We start from the raw sequence: 18,981 nt of genomic DNA, 5'->3' as shown, positions 1-18,981 counted from the left end.
CCACTCCAGTACTCTTGCTTGGAAAATCCCATGGACGGAGGAGCCTGGTAGGCTGCAGTCCATGGGATCGCGAAGAGTCGGACACGACTGAGCGACTTCACTTTCACTTTTCACTTTCCTGCATTGGAGAAGAAAATGGCAACCCACTCCAGTGTTCTTGCCTGGAGAATCCCAGAAACGGGGGAGCCCAGTGGGCTGCCGTCTATGGGGTCGCACAGAGTAGGACACGACTGAAGCGACTTAGCAGCAGCAGCAGCAAGTCTATGTAGGGCTTTCAGAACAATTCAACTGTTTTCTTCTGTCCAATTCTGCTCCTTCCCCCTTTTTTCTTAGGTTTTGATCCTTAATGTATGTCTTAGACTCCAAAATCATCTTGGAATTTGTCTCCTGTTTTTTTTAATTGTGATAAAAAGCACATGACATCAGTTTTACTCCCTTAACACGCTTGAGTGTACAGTACAGTAGTGTTAACTACATGCACTTTGTTGTTAATAGACATCGAGACTTTTTCATAAATATCTGCTTCCTGAGAATTCAATCCGTGACCACACTTTCTCTAATGATCTACATCTTTTCAGGATGTTTTGAAGTGTAGTTCTTCTTTCTTGGTAATATCCTAAACAGGTTTGCAATATGAAATTGTGAGACTGAAAGATGGCAGAAACCACGTAATGTAGAGTATCTGTAATGATCACATCTCTTTAAAATGGGGTCTGTGAATGTTTTCCATGCACCTTGAAGATTATGTTTTTCCTTTCTCTAGCTTGCATAAGAAGTGGATAGAAATTGGAAGACTTTCTCCTGGGAAGTTTTAAGAAGACAGTGAAAGGTAATTATTTTTATTGAGAGGCCAAAACAACGTTGCAGGTATCTAACAAAGTTTTTGACTCAAAGTTTTCAGTCCTGAGCATCCTATTTGGGATTTTAGAGTTTACTCAAAGTTGATGTCACATCGAAATTATTTTTATTGAGAGGCCAAAACAGTGGTGCAGGTATCTAACAAAGTTTTTGACTCAAAGTTTTCAGTCCTGAGCATCCTATTTGGGATTTTAGAGTTTACTCAAAGTTGATGTCACATCGAAACTTTGTACTTTGGTGACTCTACCGAAGTACCAATGTGCTTTGGTAACACTACAATAGGTTAGCCTCTTGTAGTGGTTTTCAGTCCTGTTGCAGTAATTTATAGGTGGCTAAGAATTTTTTTGCTACTTCTTCCATTGAGAGGCAGAATCTAATTACCCTCCTCTGAATCTGAGTTGACATCGGTGACTTCCTTGACAAATAGGATGTGACACAAGTGGTATGGCATGACTTATGAGCTAGATCTTGCAGCTTCCCCTTAATCCACAGGACCACTCTTCTTAGGAGTCTCTGAGAAGACTAGTGTTTTCCTCAGGACTTGAGAGGTAGGGTTAGGGGGACAGATGAGGAATGAGGAAACTTTTGAGGGCTTAATTACTAAGATGAATGTTTTTGATGATGAAACAATCTGGTGAGGATTTTGTAAACATATATGTATACCAAAGACCATAAAGTTGTTCATTTCAAATATGTAGTTTTTGTAGGAAAAGTATGCTTCATTAAAGTTGCAAAGAGAGATGGAAATTGGTTATCTCAAAGAATTTCCTCAGGTGCCAGAAAGTCTGGCCCAGTGGACTCATAGCTGGGAAAAAATGTCAACTGAATTTCACAATAGAATGAAGCTGGCAAAGGCAACATAACTATTCCTCACTGGATAGGAACACCACAGATTGCATCACTGATCCCCTGAACTCCTAAAACAATGATTGTTCTAATGAAAGTGTTTCTGGTGCTGCATCTGAAAAGAGAGGCACCTGCTTCTTCTGCTACCACCCATTGCCAGAGTTACATTAGCTCTTCCGGGTGAGTTTCAACACAGATCATCTTCTTAGGTACTAAACCCTACTGGGAGTCCTCAGATCAGCCCAGAAGAATCTATTAAAGTTCATTAAAAATACATTTGAATCAGTTCTAATGAGGTAGATGAAACTGGAGCCTATTATACAGAGTGAAGTAAACCTGAAAGAAAAACACCACTACAGTACACTAACGCAAATATATGGAATTTAGAAAGATGGTAATGATAACCCTGTATGCGAGACAGCAAAGGAGACACAGAGGTATAAAACAGTCTTTTGGACTCTGTGGGAGAGGTAGAGGGTGGGATGATTTGGGAGAATGGCATTGAAACATGTATAATATCATATACGAAATGAATTGCCAGTCCAGGTTCGATGCAGGATACTGGATTCTTGGGGCTGGTGCACTGGGATGACCCAGAGGGATGGTACGGGGAGGGAGGTGGGAGTGGGGTTCAGGATGGGGAGCACATGTACACCCATGGTGGATTCATGTTGATGTATGGCAAAACCAATACAATATTGTAAAGTAATTAGCCTCCAATTAAAATGAATAAATTTATATTTTAAAAAAAGAAAAAAAATCTTTTTGAGGAGGAAAATGTGGTTTTTTTCTTCCTTTCAACAGGTTTTGGTACCTAGTCTTACCATCTCACAATCTCACTATGAAACCAGGGCTTCACAACAAGCTAAACAGTTCATAACAGGGTTTGGCAAACAAATACTTAACAACAAACCTTTGTTGACCAATAAAGGTATAGAAATCCACTGTCAGTCAAGTTTTTCCTGGGACTCTTTTTTACTATGACAACTCGAAATGTATATATGATGAGATTTCAAAGTAATTGTGTTGGTCAACTTTTCTTTAATAGAGGTTCTTAGACCATTGGTCTCTACCAAAAATAATTATCCAAAATTGTTTAATAGACTTCAGTTACTCAACATTACCATTACTTGCTTCCCTTTCATATATCCATTATACTTTTCATCTACAGAGTATACCTAAACCCTAGCACAAATCTTCCCCTCTAGTATATCCTTCTATTTGCTGATTACTTGAGCTTCTCCTAAATAAAAGCTTTTTAGATCCAAATCATGGGGTTTTCTACGACACCCAGAAGAGAAAAGGAGTATGCTTTATTTTTCCCCCATCTCTCCCTTCTATTGAGATAGTTTGCATTAGCATGCTATGGCACTAATATACCTGTACTTTAAAGAGAGTAAAAATAGTCTTGTCAATGTACTTTCTTCTACTATAAATTTTAGATCTGTATGACCAGAGTCACCAGATCTCTTTCTTTAATTCTATAGACTATTCAAGGAATTTTATCTTGTCAATAATACACCTTGTTTTGGGGACCTCAGAAGTTATAACATGTACATTATCACACAGTTGCAAATTCTAGCTTCTAGATTCAGGATAATACAATCTTTTTAAAAGTACTTTGAAAGTAAGCATTCATAGATGTCAACTTCTTACCACCTTAGACAGTTCCCATGAAGCCCAGGACCCCTCATTCTCTGTCAAATATATCTTGTCTATGTATCCAGATGATCTGTTGCTGGTAGAAAGTAATTTAGAAAGCTACTTAATCATCTGCAAAGTGGTTATATGAATTTAAATTTCTCTTTGGGCAATGTATGTGTTCACCTTTTCCCAGATACTAATGCTCAGAGTTGTTTGATATATTGTTTCTTAGTACCACATTGTGGTCTAATTTGCATTTCTGTTAGGCAGAAAGCATTAGCATCTTCTCACTTAAATTTATTCTCCCACATTTTGTAATAGATGGTTTTTTTCTTCTTGTTTTAATTAATTGAATAAGCTGAAAACTCATTGTGGAAAAACAAAATTTTTATCATGTTTTAAATTGATGTTCCACATTTCAGATGCACCTAAATTATCTCTGACTTTACTAGGTCTTAATAGGAATAATTTTCAATCTGCTCCACCTTTATTCAGAGTTTTCAATCTTTCTCCTAACTATTGCACCAGACTACTCTCATCAACTCTTATGTGCCTGTAAGTCTGTAGACATATAAGAATACCTAAATTTTTATCCAGCCTTGAGCCTCCTAGCTATGTAACCACAAGCATATCACTTAACTTCTCTGTGCCTTGGTTTCCTCATCTGTGAAATTTTAAAATGACACTACCTATTTTGAGTTATTATGAGGATTGCACATATGCAGACAAGATATAGAACAATGATAATTAGACAAAAGTACATAACACACAAAGAGCATTCCAACTTCTTCTACTCATTCTCTTGCTTGTTTGCCTTATGTTTTTAGCAGTTTATTGACAGATTCAAAGGTGGTTTAAAATAATATTTAATACAGCTTTGAAAATTATCTTTAGGAGTCAATCTAGCTACCTATTCCATTTGATGGAAACAGAAGTCTATAGATTTATGTTTCAAGACCATGGTTGTGTGCCTTATTTCCTCACAGTACGGCTTTATTCACTCTTATAACCCTGGAAAAAAGTTCATTTCTCATCAGGATATGGAAAGCGTTTATGAAGAAAAGCATTTTGGCTTCTGAAAGCAATTATTAAAATAGATATTCCTCTTATTGTCTACTGCCAACTCACTTGTCAAGACAGTCTTTTACCTGGGAGAAAATGGATAATAATCAGACCCTCTCTTAATGCTAATAATCACTGCAATCGGACAGTATGGCTAGCTTTGGATGCACTGTAGATTCAAAATTAAGAGAAACTGGACCTAAGGAAGAAGAAGCCATTTGTTTGAAGCCCAGTTGTTAGCAGAAGTCACATGTTTAACTTTCATCAGGAGGCTGTTTAGTCGTTCTTCACTTTCTGCCATAAGGGTGGTGTCATCCGCATATCTGAAGTCATAAATATTTCTCCAGGCAATCTTGATTCTAATTTGTGCTTCCTCCAGTCCAGCATTTCTCATGATGCACTCTACATATAAGTTAAATAATCAGGGTGACAATATACAGCCTTGAAGTACTCCTTTCCCGATTTGGAACCAGTCTGTCATTCCATATCCAGTTCTAACTGTTGCTTCCTGACCTGCATACAAGTTTCTCAAGAGGCAGGTCAGGTGGTCTAGTATTCCCAACTCTTTCAGAATTTTCCACAGTTTATTGTGATCCACACAGTCAAAGGCTTTGGCATAGTCAATAAAGCAGAAATAGATGTTTTTCTGGAACTCTCTTGCTTTTTCACTGATCCAACGGATGTTGGCAATTTGATCTCTGGTTCCTCTGCCTTCTCTAAATCCAGCTTGAGCATCTGGAAGTTCACGGTTAATGGTTCGTGGTATTGCTGAAGCCTGGCTTGGAGAATTCTGAGCATTACTTTACCAGAGTAAGAGATGAGTGCAATTGTGCGGTAGTTTAAGCATTCTTTGGCATTGCTTTGGGATTGGAATGAAAACTGACCTTTTCCAGTCCTGTGGCCACTGCTTAATTTTTCAAATTTGCTGGCGTATTGAGTCCAGCACTTTCACAGCATCATCTTTTAGGATTTGAAATAGCTCCACTGGAATTCCATCACCTCCACTAGCTTTGTTCGTAGTGATGCTTCCTAAGGCCCACTTGACTTCACACTCCAGGATGTCTGGCTCTAGATGAGTGATCACACCATCATGCTTATCTGGGTCATGAAGATCTTTTTTATACAGTTTGTCTGGGTCATGAAGACCTTTTTTATATAGTTTGTCTATTTTCCAGGCAAGAAGTGGGTTGCCATGCCCTCCTCAGGGGGATCTTCTCAACCAAGGAATTGAATCTGAGTCTCCTGCACTGACAGCCAGATTCTTTACCACTGAGCCACCTCTTCTTAATATCTTCTGCTTCTGTTAGGTCCATACCATTTCTGTCCTTTATCGAGCCCATCTTTGCATGAAATGTTCCCTTGGTAGCTCTAATTTTCTTAAAGAGATCTCTAGTCTTTCCCATTCTGTTGTTTTCCTCTATTTCTTTGCATTGATTGCTGAGGAAGGCTTTCTTATCTCTTCTTGCTATTCTTTGGAACTCTGCCTTCAAATGGGTATATCTTTCCTTTTCTCCTTTGCTTTTCACTTCTCTTCTTCTCACAGCTATTTGTAAGGCCTCCTCAGGCACCTATTTTGCTTTTTTGCATTTCTTTTTCTTGGGGAAGGTCTTGATCCCAGTCTCCTGTACAATGACAACCTATGGTACAAAGTAAATCATTCTGACCAATAAACAATGACACTGAATATAATGTCAGGTAAATCCTTGCTATTTTGTTGTTCAATATAATGAAATTATAGCAATTTTGCTCTAACACTAGTCTCATGGTTCAAGAATAATGAGTAAACATGAAAGCAATATAAGCAGGGTGCTGCCAGCAGAAAAGATGAGAGTGGAAGCATCAAATGCCAGAGTTCGATCCCTGCATTGGAAAGATCCTCTGGGGAAGGCAATGGCAAGCCATTCCAGTGTTCTTGTCTGGAGAATCTCATGGAGAGAGGAGCCTGGCAGGCCATAGTCCACGGGGTCTCACAGAGTCAGACATGACTGAAGTGACTTAGCATGCACAGGCCATTATATTATTCTCTTAATATTTTTACCTTATAATTGTGTGAACATTTAGTTAATCTATCTATGTACATATGTTTTATTATATTTGAACTAGATTACATTTGAAAATATTATTTTATTTGACTATTTTAAAAGTTATAGGAATTTTACATGTCCTTAAATTCTCTTGGTGATAGGAAATGGCATAATTTTACCCACTTTAGAAATTAAGAAGAAACTAAACACAAAGGTTAGTTTCCAGCCTTGCATAGTATTCAAAGCTACTGTCTCAAGACTGGTTGTCCCAAAAGCTATCACTCAGTTGTGAATTCAAGTTTCAGTAGTTTATTTTGGAAGTGATTCCAGTGAACAAAGTGGGTGAAGTGGAGACAATAGTGAATAAACAAAAAGGTAATCAATGAAGTGTAATTTATAGTTATGGGTTAATTGGAGCTTCACTACCTGTGTGTGTGCTAAATCACTTCAATCCGACTCTTTGCGACCCCATGAACTGCAGCCCACCAGACTCTTCTGTCCAAGGAATTTTCAAAAGAGACACGTGTACCCCAGTGTTCATCGCAGCACTGTTTATAATAGCCAGGACATGGAAGCAACCTAGATGTCCATCAGCAGATGAATGGATAAGAAAGATACGGTACATATACACAGTGGAGTATTACTCAGCCATTAAAAAGAATACATTTGAATCAGTTCTAATGAGATGGATGAAACTGGAGCCTATTATACAGAGTGAAGTAAGCCAGAAGGAAAAACACCAATACAGTATACTAATGCATACATATGGAATTTAGAAAGATGGTAACAATAACCCAGTGTACAAGACAGCAAAAGAGACACTGATGTATAGAACAGTCTTATGGACTCTGTGGGAGAGGGAGAGGGTGGGAAGATTTGGGAGAATGGCATTGAAACATGTAAAATATCATGTAAGAAATGAGTTGCCAGTCCAGGTTCGATGCACGATACTGGATGCTTAGGGCTAGTGCACTGGGACGACCCAGAGGGATGGTATGGGGAGGGAGGAGGGAGGAGGGTTCAGGATGGGGAACACATGTATACCTGTGGCGGATTCATTTTGATATTTGGCAAAACTAATACAATTATGTAAAGTTTAAAAATAAAAGAAAAGAAAAGAAAACAAAAATCTAAAAGGAACACAAAGAAAAAAAAAAAAAAGAAGAAGTAGGTTGCCATGCCCTCCTCAAGGGGATCTTCTCAACCAAGAAATTGAACCTGAGTCTCCTGCACTGGCAGGCAGATTTTTACCACTGAGTCACCTGGGAAGCCCAGAGCTTTCCTGGAAACCATGTAAAACATGCTTTGGAGTTATCCACCTGAGGGGCAAGGGAGTTGAGCTATTTACATGCTACTCTGGTGAGTCAATATGCCAGCAAATTTGGAAAACTCAGCAGTGGCCACAGGACTGGAAAAGGTCAGTTTTCATTCCAATCCCAAAGAAAGGCAATGCCAAAGAATGCTCAAACTACCACACAAATGCACTCATCTCACACGCTAGTAAAGTAATGCTCAAAATTCTCCAGGCCAGGCTTCAGCAATATGTGAACCGTGAACTTCCTGATGTTCAAGCTGGTTTTAGAAAAGGCAGAGGAACCAGAGATCAAATTGCCAACATCTGCTGGATCATCAAAAAAGCAAGAGAGTTCCAGTAAAACATCTATTTCTGCTTTATTGACTATGCCAAAGCCTTTGACTGTGTGGATCACAATAAACTGTGGAAAATTATGAAAGAGATGGGAATACCAGACCACCTGATCTGCCTCTTGAGAAATTTGTGTGCAGGTCAGGAAGCAACAGTTAGAACTGGACATGGAACAACAAGCTGGTTCCAAATAGGAAAAGGAGTTTGTCAAGGCTGTATATTGTCCTCCTGTTTATTTAACTTATATGCAGAGTACATCATGAGAAACGCTAGACTGGAAGAAACACAAGCTGGAATCAAGATTGCTGGGAGAAATATCAATAACCTCAGATATGCAGATGACACCACCCTTATGGCAGAAAGTGAAGAGGAACTCAAAAGCCTCTTGATGAAAGTGAAAGTGAAGAGTGAAAAAGTTGGCTTAAAGCTCAACATTCAGAAAATGAAGATCATGGCATCCGGTCCCATCACTTCATGGGAAATAGATGGGGAAACAGTGGAAACAGTGTCAGACTTTATTTTGGGGGGCTCCAAAATCACTGCAGATGGTGACTGCAGCCATGAAATTAAAAGACGCTTACTCCTTGGAAGGAAAGTTATGACCAACAAAGGTGTGTCTGGTCAAGGCTATGGTTTTTCCAGTGGTCATGTATGGATATGAGAGTTGGATTGTGAAGAAGGATGAGCGCTGAAGAATTGATGCTTTTGAACTGTGGTGTTGGAGAAGACTCTTGAGAGTCCCTTGGACTGCAAGGAGATCCAACCAATCCATTCTGAAGGACATCAGCCCTGGGATTTCTTTGGAAGGAATGATGCTGAAGCTGAAACTCCAGTACTTTGGCCACCTCATGCGAAGAGTTGACTCCTTGGAAAAGACTCTGATGCTGGGAGGGATTGGGGGCAGGAGGAGAAGGGGACGACAGAGGATGAGATGGCTGGATGGCATCACTGACTCAATGGACTTGAGTCTGAGTGAACTCCGGGAGTAGGTGATGGACAGGGAGGCCTGGCGTGCTGCGATTCATGGGGTCGCAAAGGGTCAGACACGACTGAGGGACTGATCTGATCTGATCTGAGCTGGTGAGTCATTACCACACCACCTGACCTGCCTCTTGAGAAACCTGTTTGCAGGTCAGGAAGCAACAGTTAGAACTGGACATGGAACAACAGACTGGTTCCAAATAGGAAAAGGAGTCCATCAAGGCTGTATATTATCACCCTGCTCATTTAACTTATATGCAGAGTACATCATGAGAAACACTGGGCTGGAGGAAGCACAAGCTGGAATCAAGATTGCTGGGAGAAATGTCAATCTGCATATCAACTCAGATATGCAGATGACACCACCCTTATGGCAGAAAGTGAAGAAGAATTAAAGAGCCTCTTGATGAAAGTGAAAGAGGAGAGTGGAAAAAGTTGGCTTAAAGCTCAACATTCAGAAAACTAAGATCATGGAATTTGGTCCCATCACTTCATGGCAAATAGATGGGGAAACAGTTGCTGACTTTATTTTTCTGGGCTCCAAAATCACTGCAAATGGTGATTGCAGCCATGAATGAAAAGACACTTTCTCCTTGGAAGGAAAGTTATGACCAACCTAGATAGCATATTCAAAAACAGAGACATTACTTTGCCAACAAAGGTTCATCTAGTCAAGGCTATGATTTTTCCAGTAGCCATGTATAGATGTGAGAGTTGGACTGTGAAGAAAGCTGAGTGCCGAAGGATTGATGCTTTTGAACTGTGGTGTTGGAGAAGACTCTTGATAGTCCCTTGGACTGCAAGGAGATCCAACCAGTCTATCCTAAAGGAGATCAGTCCTGGGTGTTCATTGGAGGGACTGATGTTGAAGCTGACACTCCAATACTTTGGCCACCTGATGTGGAGAGCTGACTCACTTGAAAAGACCCTGATGCTGGGAAAGACTGAGGGCAGGAGGTGAAGGGGACAACAGAGGATGAGATAGTTGGATGGCGTCACTGACACAATGGATATGGGTGTGGGTGGACTCTGGGAGTTGGTAATGGAGAGGGAGGCCTGGCGTGCTACAGTTCATGGATCGAAAAGAGTCAGACATGACTGAGCAACTGAACTGAACTGAACTGGTGAGTCATTAAAGGTTGCTTCCAGGCCTATTAATTTCCCAGTATTTCCAGTCTTCTGTTCTGCTGGTGTAGTGGATTGATGGCCAGAGGGCCCTGAAAGACTAAATACAGTGAGTAGTAAGGATAGGGTGGTATGGGTGCCAATCCGGCTAGAACTCTGATTTTATTTAGTTGAAGTTAGCACATCTACTGAGAAGTTTTTGGAAATAATGGAAAAATTATCCTTTTTTATCGTTTATTTTTCTCATCTTTCAAAGCTGTTGATAACATTGAATTCAGTTCAGTTCAGTCGCTCAATCATGTCTGACTCTTTGCAACCCCATGAATTGCAGCATGCCAGGCCTCCCTGTCCATCACCAACTCCCGGAGTTCACTCAGACTCACGTCCATTGAGTCAGTGATGCCATCCAGCCATCTCATCCTCTGTCGTCCCCTTCTCCTCCTGCCCGCAACCCCTCCCAGTATCAGAGTCTTTTCCAATGAGTCAACTCTTCGCATGAGGTGGCCAAAGTACTGGAGTTTCAGCTTTAGCATCATTCCTTCCAAAGAAATCCCAGGGCTGATCTCCTTCAGAATGGACTGGTTGGATCTCCTTGCAGTCCAAGGGACTCTCAAGAGTCTTCTCCAACACCACAATTCAAAAGCATCAATTCTTTGGCACTCAGCATTGAATTAGGTAAGAGCAAAGAAACTTTTTCATTGTGCCTTTTTTTTTTTTTTGAGAAATTAATAGTATTAAGTTTACTGTTTTACTCTACATTTTCAGTAATTAAAAAAGCGAAATTGCTTTTGCTGTTTTTTTCTTTCATTGAAGAGGCAAACAAATGAAAAAGTAATCATTTAAGCAGCAGCAACAGAAAAGGTGGCAGGTTGGAGTTAGTAATATTCCATCAGGTAATTGAGGAGCTGAGTTTTCTGAGTTTTCCTTAGTAGTTACATGATAAATGAAAATTTTAATTGCGAAAAATCAAACCAACTTTTCTCAAAACTATCTGTGTAACTACTGTCTGCACCCACTTTTTCTAAAGTCTCAGGAGAGGTCTCTTTGTGAATGAGCTAAAAAAAAAAAATTGGGAGATGCTTTGCTGCTGCTGCTGCTAAGTCGCTTCAGTCGTGTCTGACTCTGTGTGACCCCAGAGATGGCAGCCCACGAGGCCCCCCACTGTCCCTGGGATTCTCCAGGCAAGAACACGAGTGGGTTGCCATTTCCTTCTCCAATGCATGAAAGTGAAAAGTGAAAGTGAAGTCGCTCAGTTGTGTCCGACTCTTCACGACCCCATGGACTGCAGCCTACCAGGTTCCTCTGTCCATGGGATTTTCCAAGCAAGAGTACTGGAGTGGGGTGCCATCGCCTTCTCCGGGGAGATGCTTTATTTACCTGTTTTTAGGTATTCTTTGGCATTGAAATCGTGGTCCTTTGAGTTCAGTGGTTAACTGAAATGGTCCCAACAGGATTTCTTCACAATTTTCCAGTAACCACGGCAGCACTTCACTTATGTTGCCAAAGGCCATTGGACCCAGAAGTCACAGTAAAGGGAATTCCTGGGTAATCTGGAGGCAGGTTGCTAAAGTTAACCAGGATGAACCAAGAGTTGCTTTAATCACTGCTGTTGTTCAGTCGTTCATGTCCCACTCTTTGTGACCCCATGGACTGTAGCCTGCCAGGCTCCTCTGTCCATGGGGACTTCCAGGCAAGAATACTGGAGTGAGTTGCCATTTCCTTCTCCAGAGGATCTTCCCAACTCAAGGATTGAACCTGTGTCTTTAGCAATTCTCCTGCATTCTTTACTGCTGAATAACCAGGGAAGCCATAACATTCCCAATTTAAACTTATTATTTCAGAAACTCTGTCCTGCTTCTCTAATTACTTTAAAGGATGAAAGTTAGCCAGCTCCCCAGGCGGTGATTCAGAATCTGTTTATATCAAGTAAGTGGAATTACTGCTCTAGGATTTGGAAGCTAGGGAACACGAGCCAAAACCAAACAGACATCTGCACCACATTAAGTTTCATAAGGACAGAGATATTTCTTATTTTTGTTTACCACTGAACACCCAGAACCCTGTTACTCTTCATTGGCAGATGCAAAATAACTCAGCACTTTTAAAAGCAATTACATGATTTCTAAACTTTTACAGTGTAATCTATTCTGAACCATTCTTCATTATTTGACACATTTTGAATGGAAAGGAATGGAACATGTTATCATCCACTGGCACTGAAGCAGTGCGCTCAGACTTGGCACAATGGAAGCAAGTGAAAATAATAAAGGAATAGGCACTGGTTTCATTAAAAGGAAGAACTCTGCTGCATCTCTTTAAACTCTAACATGATGAGTTAAGGATCACACACACACAAAAGTCTTAATTTTAAGAAGAAGATTGCTGCAAATAAGACTACTTTTTGGCTATCCTTTGACTCCCATTGGTGGCTCAGAGGGTAAAACATCTGTCTACAATGCGGGAGACCTGGGTTCGATCCCTGGAGAAGGAAATGGCAACCCACTCCAGTATTCTTGCCTGGAAAATTCCGTGGATGGAGAAGTCTGGTAGGCTACAGTCCATGGGGTCTCAAAGAGTCGGACACGACTGAGCAACTTCACTTTTACTTTGACTTCCATTTGCTTTCTTTCAGGGAGGTCTGGAGTGCTGGAGTTCATGGGGTCGCAAAGAGTCAGACATGACTGAGCAACTGAACTGAACTGAAAATGTTTTTGCTGACTGCTTTGAGTAACTTTCTATGTGAAGACTAATATTTATAGTTTTTAAAATTAATGTTGAACCTCCATATGACACTTTTCTTTCCACTTGATTTTGCAGAATCCTTTGTGAAACCATAGTGATATTTCCAAGAGGTCAGCTATAATAACATCAACAAATAAACCATCTTTAGAAAGAATAGAAACTTATGTCTATTTCACAGAGATGTGTTTTTAAAAAATTATTTAATGCTAATGAAAGATGAAAGAAAAAATTCAAGTGCAGAAACCACATGTTAAAAACAAGATGTTACTTGCTGTAGAACAGATTCTCAGAAGGGTCTAGGATCCCTCATGAGGTCTTCAAAACAGATAGGAAATGATTATTGTCTGAATCTTCATCAACAGAATGATAATTAAAACATATGGGTTACCTAGCTCAATGTTAATGAACAATATTTATCAACTGTGGATCCCAAGGAATATAATACAAATTGTAACTGGGTTTGGGTACATATGTATTTATATATAGTGACAGTAGTAATGTTAGTCGCTCAGTTGTGTCCAACTCTTTGCGATGCTATGCACTGTAGCCCACCAGGCTCCTCTGTCCGTGGGCTTCTCCAGGCAAGAATACTGGAGTGGGTTGCCGTTCCTTTCTCCAGAGGATCTTCCTGACCCAGGAATTGAACCCAGATCTTCTGCATTGCAGGCAGATTCTTTACCATCTGAGCTATAGGGAAGTCCCATACATTGGTCTATAAAATTCAACTTATATTCAGACATGTAAATAAATGTGTTATAAAACAAGATTTTATTTTTAGCAACCAAATGTTTATACCAATCCAAATATCACAACTTCCTTAGAGGAATAGAGATAGAGCCTAAATAATTCAAACTCTGATTCAATCACAGCTGACTTATGCATGTAGCATAATAGACACAGTGCCTAGGCACCACAATAATTTTAGAAGCCTGTGAAAATATTTCAATTTCTTTTAAAATCAAAAGAAAACATACATCTTTAGAGCCAAAGAAAGTGTTAGTAAAGGTAAAGTTGTCCAAGGACTCTGGAAGTCATTTTTCATCCTTGTTCACATTAAATGAAATTTTTTTTGTTTTGAAAATAAATGTTTGTTCTTAAAGCATTTTGTTCTCAAAGCCTTACTTTCTGAGGATCATAATTAGATAAAAGAAAGCTCTAGTAATCAGAAGTATGTACCTACCTTTGCCTGATGCTACAGAGAGCATGAAACTGCCAAGAAAGCAAAAGAGCAATGGTCAGCTTGGCAGTCATGTTTACCCTGGATCCTCTCTTTGCAGGTTTCTGCAGCCCCAGACACCATTTGCTTGACTGTCTCTGAGGACTTGTGTTGGCTGGGGTGCTCCTGAGGCTTTTTATATTATTGCAACACTAAAGGTACATGGGTTCTCATCAGGTACTACATTACTGGAAATTACACAAAATCCAGTCTGTCTCCCTGCACTTTGAAACTAACCTTGAGAGAGGCAAACACTCGTAGGTCTCCACAAATTTTCCACATGCTTAAAGGTTAATTGATTTGGTATAAGAGCTATTTTGTTTAATGTCCAGGTCTTTCTCTGTTAGGGCTGCTGTAGCAAAAATAGCATATAGGCTTGTGGCTTAAACAAGAATCACTTATTTCTCAGAGTTCTGAAGACAAAGAATTCCAGGATCAAGGAGCCAGCAGATTAGGTGTCTGGTAAGAACCCATTTCCTGGTTGTAAGCAGCCTTCTTCTCACTGTGTCTTCCTAAGGCAAGGAAGAGTGATGAAGCTATCTAGGATCTCTTTTGTAAGAACTCTACAGGCATACCTCATTTTACTGTGCTTTGCTTATTTGCAGACATTGCATTTTTTTTTATATAAATTGAAAGTTTGTGGCAACCCTACATCAAGCAAGACTATTGGCATCATTTTTCCAATAGCATTTTCTTGATTTGCGTCTCTGTATCATATTTTGGTAATTTTGGTAATTTTCCAACTTTTTCATTATTATTCAATTGCTTTAAAAATTTTATTTTTACTGGGGTATAGCCAATTAACAATATTGTGATCATTTTAGGTGAACAGCGGAAGGGACTCAGCCATACATATACATGTGTACATCCTCCCCCAAGCTCCTTTCCTATCCAGGCTGCCACACAACATTGAGCAGAGTTCCATGTGCTATACATTAGGTCCTTGCTGGTTATCCATTTTAAATATAGCAAAGTGTACATGTTGATTTGCTATGGTGATCTGTGATCAGTGATCTTTGATTTAATTATTGTAATTGTTTTGGGACATCATGAACTCTGTCCATATAAAATTGAGTTTAATCAATAAATATGTGTTCTAACTGCTTCACCAAACACTATTCCCCCATCTCTCTCCCTCTCCTTGGGCCTCTCTATTCCCTGAGACACAACAACATTGAAATTAGGTCAATTAATAACCTTACAATACCCCCAAGTGTTCATCTCTCACTTTAAATCATAAACCAGGAATGATTAAATTTAGAGAAGAGTTCAGTTCAGGGAAAAAAGCATGTTGAAAGCTAAGGTAGGTTGAAAGCTGAGCTTCTTGTGCCAAACACTTAGCCAAATTGTAAATGCAAAGAAAAAGAGAAGGAAATTAAAAGTGCTACTCCAGTGAACACACAAATGATAAGAAAGTGAAACAGTCTTATTACTGATATGGAGAAAGTTATAGTGTCTAGATAGGTGATTAAACTAGCCACAATATTCCCTTAAGCTGAAGCCTATCCAGAGCAAAGCCCCAACTCTCCTCAGTCTCTAAAGGCTGAGAGAGGTGAAGAAGCTGCAGAGGAAAGGTGAAGCTAGCAGGGCTTTCATGAGGTTTAATGAAAGCAGCTGTCTCCATAACATAAAAGTGCAAAGTGAAACAGCAGGTGCTCATGTAGAAGCTGCAGTAACTTATCCAGAAGATCTAGCTAAGATAAATGGCAGTTACACTAACACCAGACTTCCCTGGTGGCTCATTGGTTAAGAATCTGCCTGCAGTGCAGGAGACCTGGGTTTGATCCCTGGGTCAGGAAGATTCCCCTGGAGAAGGGTATGGCAACCCACTTCAGTATTCTTGCCTGGAGATTTCCATGGACAGAGGAGCCTAGTGGGCTACAGTCCATAGAGTCGAAAAGAATCGGACATGACTGAGTCGACTGAACATGCATGCATGCACTCTAACACCATCCTCACAGATTTTCAGTGTAGATGAGACAGGATTCTATTGAGATGCCATCTAAGACCCTCACTGCTAGAGACAAGTCAATGCCTGGCTTCAAAGTTTCAAAGGACAGTCTGAAGCAACCTAGATGTCCACCAGCAGATGAATGGATAAGAAAGCTATGGTACATATACACAATGGAGTATTACTCAGCCATTAAAAAGAATACATTTGAATCAGTTCTAACGAGGTGGATGAAACTGGAGCCTATTATACAGAGTTAAGTAAGCCAGAAAGAAAAACACCAATACAGTATACTAATGCATATATATGGAATTTAGAAAGATGGTAACAATAATCCTGTATACGAGACAGCAAAAGAGACACTGATGTATAGAACAGTCTTTTGGAGTCTGTGCGAGGGGGCGCGGGTGGGATGATTTGGGAGAATGGCATTGAAACATATATAATATCATATATGAAATGAGTTGCCAGTCCAAGTTCAATGCACGATACTGGATGCTTGGGGCTGGTGCACTGGGACGACCCAGAGGGATGGTATGGGGATGGAGGAAGGAGAAGGGCTCAGGATGGGGAACACATGTATACCTGTGGTGGATTCATTTTGATATATGGCAAAACCAATACAATATTGTAAAGTTAAAAATAAAATAAAATATAAAAATAAATAAGATGGAAAAAAAAGAAAACAAAGGACAGCCTGACTCTTGAGTCTAATGGCAATGCAGCTGATGACTCTAAGTTGGCTGATAACTCTAAGCCAATGTTCATTTACCATTCTGAAAATCCTAGGGCCCTTAGAATTATGCTAAATCTACTCTGCCTGAGCTCTGTAAATAGAATAACAAAGTATGGATGACAGTATATTTGTTTACAACACGGTTTACTGAATGTGTTCAAATCACCTTGAGATCCATTACTCAGGAAAAAAAGAATACTTTCAAAATGTTAATGCTCATCAACAATGCACTCAGACATCTGATGACATGTATGATGGAATTAATGTTATTTTTTTGTGCCTGCTAACAGAACCATCCATTCTGTGGCTCATAGATCAAGGAGTCATTCCAACTTTCAAGTCTTATTCTATAAGAAATATATTTCATAAGGCTTTATCTTTATTCATAGATAGTGATTCTTCTGGTAGATTTGGGCAAAGCCAATTGAAAAGCTTCTGGAAAAAATTCACCATTCTAGATGCCATTAAGAACTTCCGTGACTCATGGGAAGAGATCAAACTATCAGCATTAATAGGAGTTTGAAAGAAGTTGATTCCAACTTTCATGGGTGACTTTGAGGGCTCAAGACTTCAGTGGAGGAAGTAACTGCAGATGTGTTAGAAATAGCAAAAGAACTAGAATTTAAAGTGCAGCCTGGAGTTGTGACTAAATTTCAACTATCTCATGATAAAATTTTAATGGATGAGGACTTGCTTCTTATGGTGAACAAAGAAAATGGCTTCTTGAGAAGGAATCTATTCCTAGGGAAGATGCTTTGGGGAGTGTTGAAATGACAACTAAGAATTTAGAATATATGTAAACTCAGTTAATAAAGAAGTGGCAAGGTTTGAAAAGATTGACTTCAGTTTTGAAGAGAAGTTCTACTGTGAGTAAAATGTTGTCAAACAGCATTGTATGGTGCAGAGAAACTGTTTGTGAAAGGAAGAGTCAAATGATGATGCAAACTTCACAGTTATTTTATGAAATTGCTAGAGCCAAACCTTCAGCAACCTCAACCCTATTCAGTCAGCAGCCATCAAGATTGAGGCAAGACCTTCTACCAGCCAAACGTTTAGGATCTGCAAAGGTTCAGATGTCAGTTAACATTTTTTAGCAATAAAGTGTTTTTTAATATAAGTTATGTATATTGTATTTTTTTTTAAGACATAACGCTGTGGCACAATTAGTATACTATAGCAAATTGGGAACATAAGTTTTATATGCAATAGGAAACCAAAAAAATAGTGTGACTCGTTTTATTGAGATAGTCACTTTATTGGGATTTTCTAGAACAGAACCCACATATCTCCAAGGTATGCTTATAATCCTGGTGGAGCAAAGGCTCCACCCTCATGAACTAATCACCTCTCAAAGAAACTATAGTCCTTTAGGCTATAACGCTTGCTTTGTAGAAACTTCTTTCTAAGCGCGGCAACGGCTGCGACCAGCGCACTAAGCGCAGAGGCGGCCTAAGCACGGTCGAAGAGGAGCTACCCCACGTCCGAAGTCAGGGGTGGCGGCTGGGAGGAGTTACCCCACGTCCGAGGGCAGGGGCGGCGGCGGGGAGGAGGTACCACATGCCCCACGCCCGAGGCCAAGGGCAGCGGCTGGGAGGACCAACCCCACGTCCTAGGAGCGGTGGCTGCGCGGGCACAGGAGGGCCTAGAGAAGGAATCCCACGTTGAAGGTCAGGAATGGCAGCAGTGAGGAGATACCCCTCGTCCAAGGTAAAGAGCAGTGGCTGCACTTTGCTGGAGCAGCTGTGAAGAGATACCCCACGCCCAAGGTAAGAAAAATCCAAGTAAGATGGTAGGTGTTGCAAGAGGGCATCAGAAGGCAGACACACTGAAACCATACTCACAGAAAACTAGTCAATCTAATCACACTAGGACCACAGCCTTGTCTAACTCAAAGAAACTAAGCCATGCCCGTGGGGGAACCCAAGACAGGTGGGTCATGGTGGAGAGATCTGACAGAATGTGGTCCACTGGAGAAGGGAATGGCAAACCACTTCAGCATTCTTGCCTTGAGAACCTCATGAACACTATGAAAAGGCAAAATGATAGGATACTGAAAGAGAAACTCCCCAGGTCAGTAGATGCCCAGTATGCTATTGGAGATCAGTGTAGAAATAACTCCAGAAAGAATGAAGGGATGGAGCCAAAGCAAAA

General features: G+C 40.2%; 1 long non-coding RNA gene across 7 annotated transcripts in view; it reads right to left on the bottom strand.

Moving 5' to 3' along the window:
• LOC147370475 (uncharacterized) overlaps positions 1-14,222 on the bottom strand; it is a 71,921-nt gene extending 57,699 nt beyond the window's left edge. For all 7 annotated transcript variants that reach the window (XR_015165309.1, XR_015165307.1, XR_015165308.1 and 4 more), the window contains exon 1: positions 14,108-14,222. This is a non-coding gene — a long non-coding RNA (uncharacterized LOC147370475). The remainder of the gene's footprint in view (positions 1-14,107) is intronic.
• Positions 14,223-18,981: the final 4,759 nt, after the last annotated feature.

The sequence above is a fragment of the Bos grunniens genome, chromosome 6 (assembly GCF_055505025.1).
Source record: "Bos grunniens cultivar Pamir isolate PY7600 chromosome 6, Bosgru_T2T1.0, whole genome shotgun sequence".
NCBI lineage: Eukaryota > Metazoa > Chordata > Mammalia > Artiodactyla > Bovidae > Bos > Bos grunniens.
The sequence above is the reverse complement of the archived record's forward strand: the minus strand, read 5'-3'. Positions and strand labels throughout refer to the sequence as shown.